Consider the following 15,829-nt stretch of genomic DNA (forward strand, 5'->3'; position numbering starts at 1 on the left):
CTGAAAACAACCTGCAATGCCTGTTAGTCCAGTTCAGTTTTCGCTCCACCTGGTACTGTCTGTGACACAGTGTGACAGTAACCCAGTCAATGGATTGTTCACATTTTTTTCTGAAACTGTATTCATTTTATTGCTTTTATTTGGTAACTCCATTTTTGTTCTCGGTGCAATTAACCATTCCAGTAGAAATTGAAATGAGGTTATACCCATTTTGAAGTTTGTATTAAGCAGAATTTCCTTTCAATCTCTTAGTCATGGCCAAATGAGCAAAGCCTGCTGTGATTCTGCATAAGCATAATTGCAAGCCTTGAGGTTCTGATAGCTTTGGATAGTTGAATAGCTGAGATTTGCAGCACTGTGGTGTAGCTGGTGGACCTGCTGCTTCCGTTTTTGGTTTTCTGTTTCTTACTCAGAACATGAGCGATCCACTGATATCTACTAGGAACCTGGGGAATCTCATGACTACTTTAACTATACTTCCATCCACCAATACCTAACTATATTTCCAGTAAAGACAACCTTCCATTCTCTCATTTTCTTTGTCTCTGCCAAATGTGTTCTCCAGGTGAAGCTTTCTACCCTTGGACCCTTGAAATGTACTTCCTTGGGAAAATACCTTCTCTTCAACTGAGGTTGATGGAGCCCTCACATGCATCTCCCTTGTTTCCCATATGTCTACTCTCACCCCTTCTCTTACCAGTCTGAACAGAGAAACAGTTCAATTCAACAAAATGATGGAGCAACTCAGCAGGTCAGGCAACATCAATGGAGGGAAACAGGCAGTCAATGTTTTGGGCTGAGAACCTTCATCAGGCCTGCTGAGTCCTTATGAAGGTTCTCAGTCTGAAAAGTCACCTATCCATTCACCTCCATAGATGCTGCCTGACCTTCTGGATATCTCTGGGTGTTGCCCTTGACTTTTGGCAACTGAAGTTTTTCTTGTGTCTCCTAGAGATATAGTACCCCTGGTCTCTGGGTTTTGTTTCACTAGACTCATGGTGGAGAGGGATTCTGGGAAGACTGGTGAGAAAGAAATAGAGGGAAAGTGGAATATTGGTAGCATACAGTACAGTGGCCACAAATTGTATATAAAATGGTAAAACAGCCATCAGCCTAAAATATTCTGTTTTCCCCACCAGACCTGTTGGGTATATTGAACGTTTTCTGGTTTTGTATCTAATTTCCAGCATCTGCAGATTTTCTTTATCAATCTTTTATTAGTTAAATAAAAGTGTGTGTGTGTGCAAGAGGAGAATTATCCCAAACATCTATATTAATAATAATTCATATAAAAGGTAAAATAAACATTATCAAGATCATACATCATATTAATCTAATATTATGTAATAAAGAAAAAGATAATTGATTCTCCTCTTTTCCATGAAAAGAAAAAAGAAACTTTTATAATTATAATATACGTTTAAAAAACCCCACAAAACAAAAAGAAAACAACAAAGTAAAGAGAGAGAAAAAGAACTGGGCTGCTCAAACTGAGAGTGAAAGCAAGAAAAAAGAAAAACTTTCTGATTGAATCCAACATTTCGAGAAGGTAACTGGAAGAGCAATAAGTCAAAGCATATGAAAATATTAAATAAAAGGTCACCAGGTTTCCTCAAATTTAAAGGATGTATCAAATGTCCAACTTGTTATTTTCTCTAATCTGCACTTTTTTTATTGTTGCTTTCCATCTAGCTCTATCGCTGCAGAATGTTTTTGTTCCAGGACTTGCCTTTCTTAATGATTTGGCAACAAATAGGATTTCCCACTACTGCAAATTGGTTAAATGTGTTGCTGAAGAAGGCATTTATTAGGTCACATTTTTAACCATTCTTTTGTGCTTTAGAGGTGAGAAGTACTCTCTGGAAAATAATTGCTCAGTGTCTCACAAGGCTGCTATATTGTGATGAAATAACGTCCGGGGTCAAACACGGAGAGAATCTCCCTCCACACTGTCCCATCACAGACTCCCGGGCACAGACACAGAGTGAATCTCCCTCCACACCGTCCCATCACACACTCCCGGGGTCAGACACAGAGTGAATCTGCCTCCACACTGTCCCATCACACACTGCAGGAGTCAGACACAGAGTGAATCTCCCTCCAGACTGTCCCATCACACACTCCCGGGATCAGACACAGAGTGAATCTCCCTCCACACCGTCCCATCACACACTCTGTGGTTCAGACATAAAGTGAAACTCCCTCCACACCATCCCATCACACACTCTGTGGGTCAGACACAAAGAGAAACTCCCTCCAAACCGTCCCATCACACACTCCGGGTGTCAGACACATAGTGACTCTCCCTCCAAACCGTCCCAACACACACTCCCGGGGTCAGACATAGAGTGAATCTGCCACCACACTGTCCCATCACACACTGCCAGGGTCAGATTGTGATGAAAGAATTTCAGCTGAAAATAAACTATTTCTCTTTGAGCAGGTGCATCCTGATTTTCTGAATTCATTTCGGATTTGCAGTTTGTTGTAAACATTGCACACATTTTCAGAAATACTCATTATAATGTACCTAGAGCCAGTTTCAGTAATTGAATACAGGCATGAAATATAACTACTTAGGCTCATTCATTTAACAGTGCCTTGCGTGGTTCATCAGAACAACCATTATTAAATATCTCCATGGACCCACTTTGCCCCCCACCCCCGCCAACTCCTGTGGCCTGTAATGCCATATACATTATTTCTTCCATGAAGCCAAGATGTATCAATATTATACATTTAGCATTGGTGTTGTATTGCCATTTTAAGACTTGACTGTATGCAGAAGAAGTTTAGAAATGTATTATAATGAGAAGCAACACCAGTAAAACTTCTTCCCCCTAGACTCGTGTGGTCTCATCTAACACAAGGGTTATTTGACTGAGAGGTAATGTTGTTGCTGCAGTAATCCATATATTTCACCTCATCTACATCTCCTTGGTGAATCAGTTGTCTCCTACTGGCCAAATGGATCAGACTTGTTCTCCGAAATGCTTTCTATCAAGACCCGTTTACTAAAAGTACCAATTCATGGTCTCAATAATAGTATGAATTTCAGCCAACATGACTGGTCCTTCACTGTGGAGCAACACCTGTATGTACAGCTCTTGCTGGCAGATATCCAGGCAATCAACATTGTAAACCCATTTCATTTGAATAACAGTCTTAATATTCTCTTTGTGTTGAATGACTGATATTGTCAACTTGTACTACATGCCCACATTTGGAAATATTGCACCTCGGTTCACAGACGTTATCTATTTTACAAATTTTTATGACAAAGTAAAGGTTATCTGGCCTTTTGGGCTGTGCTGACTCCCAGTAAGACAATCTCACCAGATTTCCTCCTCCTCCTCCTTAGTCCATCTCTGCACTTTATTCTTTCTCACTTTCCCATTAACTCCCCTTTGGTTCTTTTTGGCACATAATGACACTAAGGCATAGCTTACATTGGTCTTTTAGTTCACCAGCATGGCTTTGGAAAGACACAGACATCTCTGGCACTGTGGCTCAGAAAGGAAAGGGGGATAAAAGGACTGCAGTAGTGATGGGGGTTCCTTGGTTAAGGGATTAGACACCAGATTCTGTGAGCACAATAGGGACATACGGATGGTATGTTGCTTCCCGGTGCCAGTGTCAGGGACGCCTCTGATTGGGTCCACAACATTCTAAAGGGGAGGGTGAGCAGCTGGTCTTGGTATATATTGGCGTCAATAACATGGGTAGGAAAAGGGAGGAGGTCCTGAAGAGAAATTTTAGGGAGCTTTGTAGAAAGTTGAAAAGCAGGATTTCCAGGGTAGTAATATCTGGATTGTTGCCTGTGCCATGCGTGAATGAGGTTAAGAATAGGATGATTTGGTAGATGAATGTGTGGCTGAAGAACTGGTGCAGAGGGCAAGGTTTCAGATTTCTGGATCATTGGGATCTCTTCTGGGGAAGGGTTACACTTGAACTCGAGAGGGAGACCAACATCCTTGCAGGCATGTTTGCTGGAACTGTTGAGGAGGATTTAAATAGATATGGCAGGTGTATAGGAAACCAAGTGATAGGGCTGAGGATGGGGGGGGGGGCAGTTGGTATACAAGCAGAAGCAGTGTATAATGAGACTGTCAGGAAGGACAGGCAGTTGATAGGGCAAAATTGCAGTCAGTGAAATGAGTTGCAGTGTAACGGGAACAAAATCGAAAAGGGGGTGATGAATACAGGACTGAAGGTGTTATATTGGCATTCATGCAGTACTCAAAATATGGCAGATGATTCTGCAGCACAGTTGGTGATTGGCAGGTATGACATTATGGGAATCAATGAATAGTGGTTAAAAAAAGATTATGTTGGGAGCTCAACATCCAAGGATACACATTGTTTGAAAGGACATGCAGGTAGGCAGAGGGGGTGGGGTGGCTCTGTTGGTAAAAAATGAAATCAGATCATTAGAAAGAGGATACCTGGGATCAGAAGATGTAGAATCATTGCAGAAAGGAACTGCAAGGGTAAAAAGACCCTGGCAAGAGTTGTATACAGGCCTCCGAACAGTAGCCAGAATGTGGGCTACAAATTTCAGTCGGAGATAGAAAATACATGTCCAAGGGGCAATGTTACTATAGTCATGGGGGATTTCAATATGCAGGTAGATTTGGAAAATCAGGTTGGTGCTGATTTTGGATCCTATGAGATGGCTTTTTAGAGCAGTTTGCATTGAGCCCACTAGGGATCAGCTACTCCAGAATGGGCGTTGTGTAATGACCTGGATTTGATTAGGAAGCTTAAGGTAAAGGGATTCTTAGTTGGCCGTAATCATAATATATTGAATTCACCCTTTAATATGAGAAGGAAAAGCTAAAGCCAGATGTGTCAGTATTACAATGGAGTAAAGGGAACTACAGAGCCATGAGATAGTTGATAGTTGATTGGAAAAGGATTCTAGCAGGGCTAATTCTAATTCTGTTTTGCCCACAAAACAGCAATGGCTGGAGTTTTTGGGAGTAATTTGAAAGGCACTGGATATATCCATCCCAAAGAAGAAGTAGTATTCTAAAGGCAAGGTGACACAGCAGTGGCTGACAAGGGAAATGTGGTGAACTACATATACCTGTCTGGCCACGTCCCCTGCTGACTGCTCCTGTGGCTCCTCCCACAGACCCCTGTATAAAGGCGATCAAGGCCTGAGCCCGGCCTCTCAGTCTCCAGGATGTAGTATGGTGGTCACTCACTGCTTGTTCCTTCTTCCAGCCAATAAAAGCTGATATCTCGCCTTTACGTCTCAGAGTGAGTTATTGATGGTGCATCAGGAAATCAAAGCCAAAATAAAAGCAAAATAGAGGACATATAATAGAGCAAAAATTAGTGAGTAAGTAAAAGATTGGGAAGCTTTTAAAACCAACAAAAGGCAACTAAAAAGCCATAAGGATCAAAAAGATGAAATATGAAGGTAAGCTAGCCAATAATATCAAAGAGGATACCAGAAGATTTTTCAGAAGAGTAAAAGAGAGGTGAGAGTAGATATTGGACCACTGGAAAATGATGCTGGAGAAGGAGTGATGGGGGACAAGGAAATGCCGGATAAACTGAATAAGTATTTTGCATTAGTCTTCACTGTTGAAGACACTAGCAATAGAAACATAGAAAACCTACAGCACGATACAGGTCCTTCATCCCACAAAGTTGTGCCGAACATATCCCTACCTTAGAAATTACTAGGCTTCCCTATAGCCCTCTATTTTTCTTTTTTTTTTGTAATTTATTTTTTTACTGAAGTTCATCATCAAACGAACATTTCCATAAGATGTATTTCAGACATTGTACATATATGTTATATAATCATATATATCACAAATCTCCACAAAGTATTTATCTGAGGTATACACTTATAGAAGAGAGTGGAAAGAAAAAACAAGCAAAAGGAAAGAACTATGTACAAGTAGGGAGTGATTTTTTTTTACAACAGATCATTGATTTGTGAGAATAAAATCAGGCCTATGAGGCATTATGTAGTTAAACCATATTTGGCAGGGAAAAAGGCCTAGAGTTTGTCTCAAAACTTTGCAATTAGCAAAGGAAAAGGGGAGGATGGGGCCTACCTTCTCTTAGAGATTATTATTTTGCAGCACAGTTGAGAGTTGTGATATGTTGGTGTAACCTGTCATATGATGCTCAATGGAAAAACATTGAAGAACAGGTACTTCCCATCCCCATACAAGCAATTATGGCTGATAACAACCTGCAAAGGTACATAAATACTATTGATAACCCATGGGTGAAATTGACTCTTAAAATATGGAAAACTACTATAAAAGAATATAATCTAGAGAGAGATATTGCAATTCTTAAATGGTGTGCATATAACACAGATTTTACACCAAATATATTGGATGCTAGATTTAAGGACTGGACAGCTAAAGGAATAACAGTTCTTTGCAACATAATGAAAGAAGGAACACTGTTCAGTTTTGAAATGCTTAAAGAGAAACACTTACTAGAAAAACAAGATTTTTATCGTTATTTACAGATGCAACAATATGTTAATAAGGCATTTAAAAATGTAACCAAGGCAAATACATGCTTGATAGAGCTCTTTAGAATAGCATATAATTCAGATAATGGTAGTAGAATCATTTCAAGCATGTATAAGGGGTTGTCAAATCTTAAAACACATTCGACTTCATACATTAAAACAAAATGGGAGAAGGAAGGAGGGATAATTAGATCTGAGGAAGAATGAACAACAATATGGAGATATCAATGGAAGTGTACCAGTTCACAGAAATGGAGGGAGTTTGGATGGAAAAAAACTTGATAAGTAATTTTATCACACCCTCTCAGAAATCCCATTATGATAGTAACCTCCCTGTTTGCTGGAGAAATTGTGGAAATCAAAATGCAAATCATTATCATATTTTTTTCTAAGCTCCATGTACCTATCTAAAAGTCTCTTAAAAGACCCTGTCGTATCTGCTTCCACCACCATTGCTGGCAGCCCATTCCATGCACTCACCACTCTCTGAGTAAAAAACTTAACCCTGGCATCTTCTCGGTACCTGCTCCCCATTACCTTAAACCTGTGTGTTCTTGTGGCAACCATTTCAGCCCTGGGAAAAAGCCTCTGACTATCCACACAATCAATGCCTCTCATCATCTTATACACCTCTGTCAGGTCACCTCTCATCCTCTGTCGCTCCAAGAAAAAAAGGCTGAGTGCACTCAACCTATTCTCATAAGGCATGTTCCCCAATCCAGGCAACATCCTTGTAAGTTTCCTCTGTACTCTTTCTATGGCTTCCACATCCTTCCTGATGTGAGGCAACCAGAATTGAGCACAATACTCCAAGTGGGGTCTGACCAGAGTCTTATATAACTGCAACCGTACCTATCAGCTCCTAAATTCAATCCAACAATTAATGAAGGCCATTACACCGTAAGCTTTCTTAACCATATAGTCAACCTGCGCAGCCGCTTTGAGTGTCCTATGGACTTGGACCCAATATGCCGTATTTCTGAAAGTGGCAGGGGGCAGAAGTGAGTGCAGTTGCTATAACTACAGAAAAGGTGCATGGGAACCGAAAGGTCTGTTGATAGATAAGTCACCTGGATCAAATGGACTACTCTTGAGGGCTCTGAAAGAAGAAGCTGAAGTGATTGTGGAGGCATTAGTAATGAACTTTCAAGAATCACTATAGTCTGGCATGGTTCTGTAGGACTGCAAAATTGAAAATATCACTCCAGTCTTCAAAAAGGGAGGATGACAGAAGAAAGGAAATTATAAGCCTGTTAGCCTGACCTCATTGGGAAGAAGTTGGAGTCAAGAGTGGTGCTCCACAGAAGTTGGTATTGGGATCATTTCTTTTTACATTATATGGCATTGATTTAGAGGACAGAATTGATGGCTTTGTGGCCAAGTATTCGAATGATAAAAAGATAAGTGAAGGACAGATAGTGTTAAGGATGCAGGGAGGCTGTTGAAGGACAGATTAAGAGAATGGGCAAAGAAGTGGCATATAGAATACAACATCAGGAAGTGTATGGTCATGCACTTTGGTAGAAGAAATAAAAGCATAGACTATTTTTTAACCGGGGAGAAAATTCAAAAATCTCAGGTGCAAAGGGTTCTTGGGAGTCCTCATGCAGGATTCCCTAAAGGCTAACTTGCAGGTTGAGTTGGTGGTGAGGAAGGCAAATGCAATGTTAGCATTTATTCCAGAGAACTCAGATATAAAAACAAGGGTGTAATACTGAGGCTTTATAAGGCATTGGTGAGGCCTCATTGGAGTATTGTGAGCAGCTTTGAACCCCTTATCTAAGAAAGGATGTTCTGACTTTGGATAGGCTTCAAAGGGGGTTCATGAAAATGATTCAGAGAATAAAAGGCTTATCATATGAGGAGCTTTTGATGGCTCTGGGCCTGTACTTACTGGAATTTAGAAAAATGAGTGGGAGAGGGGGGTTCTCATTGAACCCTACTGAATGCTGAAAGGGCTAAAGTGAGTGGATGTGGAGAGGATATTTCCTAACGTGGGGAGTCTCAGACCAAAGGGCGCAACCTCAGAATAAAAGGGATGACTGCATAAATAGGATTATATTATGAACCACCCAATAGTCAGCAGGATTTAGAAGAACAATTTTTTTGAGAGAGCACAGCTGTTTCAAGTAACATTAGGCTGTGATAGTAGGTGATTTTAACTTTCCACATATTGTCTGGAAAGAGTATGTCATATGTGTTCAGGAAAGTTTTCTTGATCAATAAATAGAGGTCACACCAAGATAAAGTGCAATACTGGATATCCAATTAGGGAATGAGACAGGGTAGATGATGGACGCAGGTGTAGAAGATCACATTGGATCTAATAATCATTATCCCTTAGTTTCAAGGTAATTATGGAGAAGGATAGATCTGGTCCTCAGGTTGAGATTTTAAAGGATTTGACAAGTGTGAAGTGAGACAGGTTGTTTTGTGGCAAAGACGTGTTTGGTAAGTGGGAGGCTTACAAAAGTGAGAGTACAGAGTTGGTATGTTCCTGTGAGAACAAAAGGCAAAGATAACAGGTTTAGTGATGGTTTTTAAGAGATTTTGAGGCCTTGGTTAAGGAGGAGGAGGAGGAGGTGCATAGCAGGAATAGGCAGCAAGGAACAAATAAGGTATTTGAGTATAAAAAAAATGCAAGAGAACATTTGAGGAGATCAGGGAGGTTAAATGAAGGCATGAGGTTGCCCTAACAGACAAAGTGAAGAATTCTAAGCACTTCTACAGATTTATTAAGAGCAAAAGGATAGCAAAGAGGTAAAATAGGTCCCCTTAAATGTCAAAATGGTGATCTATCCATAGAGCTGAAAGAGGTGGGAATGATATTAATTTTTTTTGGATCTCTATTTACACACAAGACAGTCACAGTCTATAGAAGTGAGGCAAAGCAGCAGTGAGGTCATTGACCATATATAAATTACAGAGGAGGAGGTGTTTGCTCTCTTGATGAAAGTAAGGGTGGATTAGTCCCCAGGGCCTCATGAGGTGTTCCCTTGGTCCTTGTGAGAGGCTGGTGCAGAAATTGCTGGGGCCCTAGCAAAGATATCTAAAACACCCTTAGCCATTGGTGAGCTGCCAAAGGATTGGAGGGTAGCTAATGTTGTTTAAGAAAATTATGCGCTGGTGAGCCTGAAGTCACTAGTGGCTTAAGTTATTGGATGATATTCTAAGGGACTGGATAAGTATTTGGATAGGCATGGAATAATTGGTAGGTGGTGTCTAACCAAACTTAGAGTCCTTTGAGGAGGTTATCAGGAAAGTTTATTAAGAAAAGGCAGTGGATGTTGTCCACGTGGCCTTTAGCAAGGCTTTTAAGAAGGTTAAGTCAAGGTTGGTCAAGTTTCAGTCACTTAGCATTCAAGTTGAGTTAGTAAATTGGATTTAGCGTTGGTTTCATGGAAGAAGCCAGGGAGTGGTAGTAGATGGTTGACTCTCTGACTGGAGGCCTGCGACTAGTGGAGTGCTGCAGGGACTAGTGCTGGGTCTGTTGCAGTTTGTCATTACATCAACAATCTGGATGATAATGTGGTAAAGTGGATTAGAAAATTTGCAGATACCACTTCACATTTTTCCATGCTTTAAAATATGCTTTAAGTGTAGTGGACTGTAAGGAAGGCTATGAAAGTTTTCAGCAGGATGTGGACCAACTGGAAAAATGGGCTGAAAAATGGCAGATGGAATTTAATGCAGACAAGTGTGAGGTGTTGTAGTTCAGGAGGATAAACCAGGGTAGGGCACTGAGAAGTGGGAATAGGGGAATCTGGGAATACAGCTTCATAATTCCTTAAAAGTGGTGTCACAAGTAGATAGAGTTGTAAAGAGAGCTTTTGGCACATTGGCCTTCATTAATCAAAGTATTGAGTACAGGAGTTGGGATGTTGTGTTGAAGTTTAATGAACCATTGTTAAGGCCTAATTTGGAGTATTCTGTCTGGTTTTGGTTACCTACTTACAGGAAAGAAGTCAATAAGATTGAAAGAGTACAGAGACAATTTTCAAGGATGTTGCCAGCACTTGAGGACCTGAGTTATTAAGAAAGGCTGAATTATTCCCTGAAGTGCAGGAGAATGGGGGAAGATTTGATAGAGGTATACAAAATAATGAATGCTATAGATAGGGTAAATGCAAGCAGTTTTTCCCCCCAGTGAGGTTAGGTGAGATTAGAACTGGAGGCCATAGTTAAGGGTGAAAGGTGAAATGTTTAAGGGGAACAAGTGGGGTGATGTACTTCCTTGCTCAGAGGTTAACAGGAGTATGGAACAAGCTGCCAGTGGAAGTGGTGGAAGTGAGTTTGATTCAACATTTAAGAAAAGTTTGGATAAGTGAATGGATGGGAGGGATATAGAGGGCTATCCCAGGTGCCGGTCAATGGGACTATGCAAAATAATAGTTCAGCATGGACTAGATGGGCCAAAGGACCTGTTTCTGTAGTGCTCTATGATTTATGACTCTAACTGAAAATACCAACAGAATTTTCGATATTGACAACATTCAACTGCACGTTTAAAGCATAAATCAAACCACATAACAAATTCAGACTTTAAAGTTACATTTGAATTTGACTGGGTACATTTTCTTTTTCATCTATTGTAGAATAAGTAGTAAGACCTGGCCATTTGCTTTAAACTTGTGTATCTCTTGCCCTCCTCTTTTGTGTCTTTCCCTCTTCACTTCACTCAGTCATATTTGGTTGTGCCTGTAGCCATTTATCTTCATGTTCTGAGTTTCCCCTGAACTTTTTCCATGCTTTAAAATATGCTTTAAGTGTCGTCCAACCAACTTTTTGTCACCCCTCACAATATATTAAGCACCGTTAAACTTCTAGATTAGAGTCAGTTATGTTCCTGTAGAACACTATTCATACTTGGGGTTTTTTTGTCTTCTAATTTTATGAAATTACAGCTTTCAGTTGGTGTAAAGCTTCACAACTCTGTTCTGACAAGGATTACTATCAAGATTAACATAGATTAATCAATAAATAATGGTCTCATCACAGATTTATTACATTCTGCTCTAGTTAATGTACTTTGGTGAACTTTTAATCCTCCATTATTCACTCAGAGATTGTGTGTGGATAAATGATTTTTTTTATTGTTTTCGTCAATTACAACCAATCCTTTCCAGGCCTGTGAACTTTAAAGGCAAATAACATTCAACATTGAAATGTTTGCCAAAGAAAAGAAAAATTTCACATGTTGGAATTCAGAATGAGCAGAAGTTATTAATGTCTGTCAAATTATGCTGATCGAACAGTAGATAAAAAAGTCTATTCCTACATGAAAAGAGGCTTATTGTATGTAGTCTCACTTAGAGTAACATACACTGCACAAAACCAGATGTTAGATGGACCACCGTCAACTACGTAGCTACAAAGTACTCATTTGTAAATAGCTACAAGTATTCTGATATGATTGATAGAACAAAGCTAATGTCAGAATGCAGTCATGACAAATTTTAATTGCTGGCATTCCTTAGAATATATTTGAGAGGAGTAAGCCACCTCTGAAAAGCATGCTACAAAAGGTAGTATTGATATTATAAATGCTGTTTACAGATATTCCAAATTTGACTTAAGACATAGATGAACCCCTCCTATGTCTTGCTATTAATTTATTCTATAACTAAACTGATACTGTGGTGCAAAAACAGCATACCTGGAATCTCATTGGAGAATAGTAGTATAATATTACCTCCATCATGGAATCTAATTACTGTGCACTTCTGAATTTACGCCGTGCCTATTTAGCTGAAGAAATCATTGTGTACTGATTTCAGACTTGTGATGTCAATACAAGTCTAGTCCTGCCAAAGGGTCATGGCCTGAAACATCACTGTACTTTCTTCCATAGATGCTGCCTGGCCTGCTGAGTCCTCCAGCATTTTGTGTGTCTAGCACGTAGAAAGGTTCACCAAACAAATGGGCAATACAAAATGCCAGAGGATGTTTCAGGCCAAGACCCTTTGACAGGACTGGAGTAAAAAAAGGATGAGGAATAGAACTCAGCAGAGTAGGATTTAAAAGATTTGCAATCCCAGGATTGCAAATACTTTGGAAGGTTGTCCTTCTGATATTGTCCATCCCTGATGTTACATAATTCCTTGTACCCCACATTTAATCTATCAATAAGAATGCATTCTGGGATCTTCATATACTTCTGCCACAATTTGATAGATGCTCGTATACCTGTAGTAAATAAGGCACAATTGTAATCCTCTCTGGATTAAGATAGTTGAATCTGAAACAATTTAAACATGGAATTCAGAAGGTCAATTGGCATGAAGGTTATGGTGGTGAATGGGGGGGGAGAGAAATTATTACTAATATTACTAATATTGAGACTGACCAATTGCAGATCATTAATAAATTTGTAAAATAGGCTTGTTAAGGGGAAAATGAAATTTAGTGTAGGAAAGTGTGTGGTGCTACATTTAATGGGAAGAAATAGCAAAAAAAAAGTTTGAAATTGAGAACAAGGGATCAAATATTGTAGTATACCTAATAGGGGCACAAGTGGAAAACGATGTACTGGAGTTAATTTCCACCAGGATTCATTGGACTTTTGATCACACTTAGAGCAATTTCTAGTTCTGGTTCCCTTATTATGAAAAGGATAACAATACTCTGGAGACAGTGTAGAAGAGAATTATAGGGACTATAGTAGAAGTCCCTATATATTATAGGGACCAGTGATTTTGCCTATCAAGCTGTAACTCTCTTCAGTAAGCTGTCCAAGTAGAGCTCTTTAGAATGGAGAAGGGTTTTATAGCATAGACTTGGATCAGGCTTTTACTCTTGATGAAGACATGTACTGGAACCCATAAGTGGACATGACTAAATCTCATCGTGAATTCAAGATTTTTGCTTCTCAACAGAAAATAGTTCAATTATGGAGCTTACTGCTGTAGAGGTTACCAGCATCAATGCATTATAGTAAAAGCTAGGCAAGCAAAAAAGGAGAAAATAACTTTCTTTTAAAAATGCAGTATATCTACAAACTGCTCAACAGATAAAGTGGCATCTATGAAGAGTGAAATAAAGTTATTGGTTCAAAAGAACCAAGAAAAATTAGAAATCAAACTTTTTTCATGTTGCAGATTAGAAGAAAAAGCCAGGAAAGTCTGTGGAGACACAGAGGTACTCAATCGCCGAAGTTATGTTGAAAATTGAGTAAGTTTAAAAAGGGAGACATGAATGAAAAGGGAAGAGAAGAGATTAAAAAAAAATCCAGGAGTCTGAACTGCGAGGTGTCAGCACTACAGATGCTGGGAATCTGTAATGAAACTGATATAAAATGTTAGAAATGTGCAGCAGCCCTGACAGTATCTTTAGAGAGCGAAATCCAGAATTAACATTATAGAATGGTGGACTTGACTTGGGTTTGGGCAGTTCTGATATAAACCGGGAAAATTTGTTATAATTTCTGAAATAAATCTTGACAATAGAGAGTAAAAGGATGCTAATATAGGATATTATTACCAGCACAGACTATTTGACCTGAATAATCTTGTCATAGGCTACCTAAGTACATTAGAAATGGACACAGTCAACCATCCAGCCCTTAGCATTATAAATTTACAGAAATTTCATCAGTCTGTATTTTCAATGAATGCAGGAATTGAACCTCTACTGTCTCCCAAGATGGGAAATTCTAAAGATTCACTGGCACCTGGGTGAAGAAGTTTCTCCTCTTCTCAGTCCTAAATGGTTTACTCCTTAATTTGAAACTATGACCTCCTCAGTTGGGGTAAATATCTTCACTGCATCTGGCCTGTGAATTTCCTCAAAATCCTATAAATTTAAATAAATTTGGAGATTACATTCTCTCTGGCAATCTTGTTTAAAATTTGGTGGGGTAAATTTGTCACCGTACTTTTAATTAATTACATTTCATTTCATTAGTCAGCCAATACCTGCTTGTTCTTTGCATATTGCATGTAAATGATTGGAAACTCACAGGGAGCTATAATACACAACAGGTTCTTTCACTCACTGAGTCCACATTGATCATCAAATACCCATTTGCACCAGTCCTACACTTGGCCCATTTTAATCTCGCCCACGTTCCCTTTCTTCGACTCTATTCTCACCAGGGGCAATTGGCAGTGACTAATTTAACCTTGCAGTCTACCAAACCTCACATTTTTGGAATGTGAGAGGAAACAGGGACAATTGAGAGAAACGCATGTAATCATCAGGCATCACCGCATGTCAAAATTGAGCCTGGATTGCAAGAGCCACAAGCAACTCTAGTTGAGTATGTGTATCCTCCTTGCAATGGCGGGGGACCTGGGTCCCTCACATATTTCCTGTGCTGAGCGGAGGAAGGGTGACAGTAGATGTTCACGTCACAAGAAGTAATTAAGATGATTGCCAGGTGATGAGGCTGCTGTGTCACTCTGTCCCTTTAGCTAATCAGCCATCTATGTCATGGCTGAAGCTTGTGTTCTGCTGCAGCACCTCTTGTGTTTTATAGTTGAGCAGCTGCAGAGAGCTACATTGTGACAAATGCCTGAAATATTCTCTGATCTGTCATTTGATTGTAGCTAACTCTTGTTAATATGCCTTGCAGGGAGTCATGAAATAGGCATGAGAAATCAACCCTTTTTGGTTTTCAGTCAGACGAGGTTTACTACATATTTTGCATTGGTGCAAAACATTATTTGATATCCAATGCACAAATTAGATAAGTAAACTATGAATATAACCCAATTGAATTTGGACATAATGCAATTACTTTAGCAGGTACATTTCAAATGTTCTATTTACACTTACTGTACTGTAAGCTAACGTTACTGAGATTGTGGTTAACATTATGAAGTAGAACATCACCTGCTGTTCGAGAACTGAAACCACAATAATTAGCTTAGGGACTTGAGTTAAATCCTCTTAAGTCAATAGTTTCTACCATTTCCTAATATGTAAAAGGTCGGGGGCGAATTTGTCTTTGCAGAGTCTGAACCTCCACTGTGAAAGGCTAAATACTGGTATGGGTTGAAAGGCAGATTGTCCTATGCCTGATCCTGATTCACATGTTGTTCCACCTCCTGGGAAAGATACATATAATCAGCTGTTTGTCCTCATTACCAGTTAAAGCTGAAGATTGGGGTTCCTGTGCTGTTAAATAACATGTAATACTTTAGTTGTTGATCCAGTAAGGAGGATTAAAATTACCCACAGCACTTTGAGAAGTAAACATCAAAAATATTTACCTTTTCATTCTTTAAAACATAGTATCAGATTGTAAGATCAACTTGGGTTTACCCTACATGTCCAAAAATACTCTTCCTCAATACCACAGAATTGGCAGCTAGGTAC

General features: G+C 39.4%; 1 protein-coding gene across 2 annotated transcripts in view; it reads left to right on the plus strand.

Annotated features, from left to right (window-relative positions):
* The window catches only part of fmn1 (formin 1), a 279,413-nt gene that overhangs the window by 14,518 nt on the left and 249,066 nt on the right, over positions 1-15,829 (plus strand). The gene's annotated exons all lie outside the window — the stretch shown is intronic.

Source organism: Hypanus sabinus, chromosome 2 (genome assembly GCF_030144855.1).
Source record: "Hypanus sabinus isolate sHypSab1 chromosome 2, sHypSab1.hap1, whole genome shotgun sequence".
Lineage (NCBI taxonomy): Eukaryota > Metazoa > Chordata > Chondrichthyes > Myliobatiformes > Dasyatidae > Hypanus > Hypanus sabinus.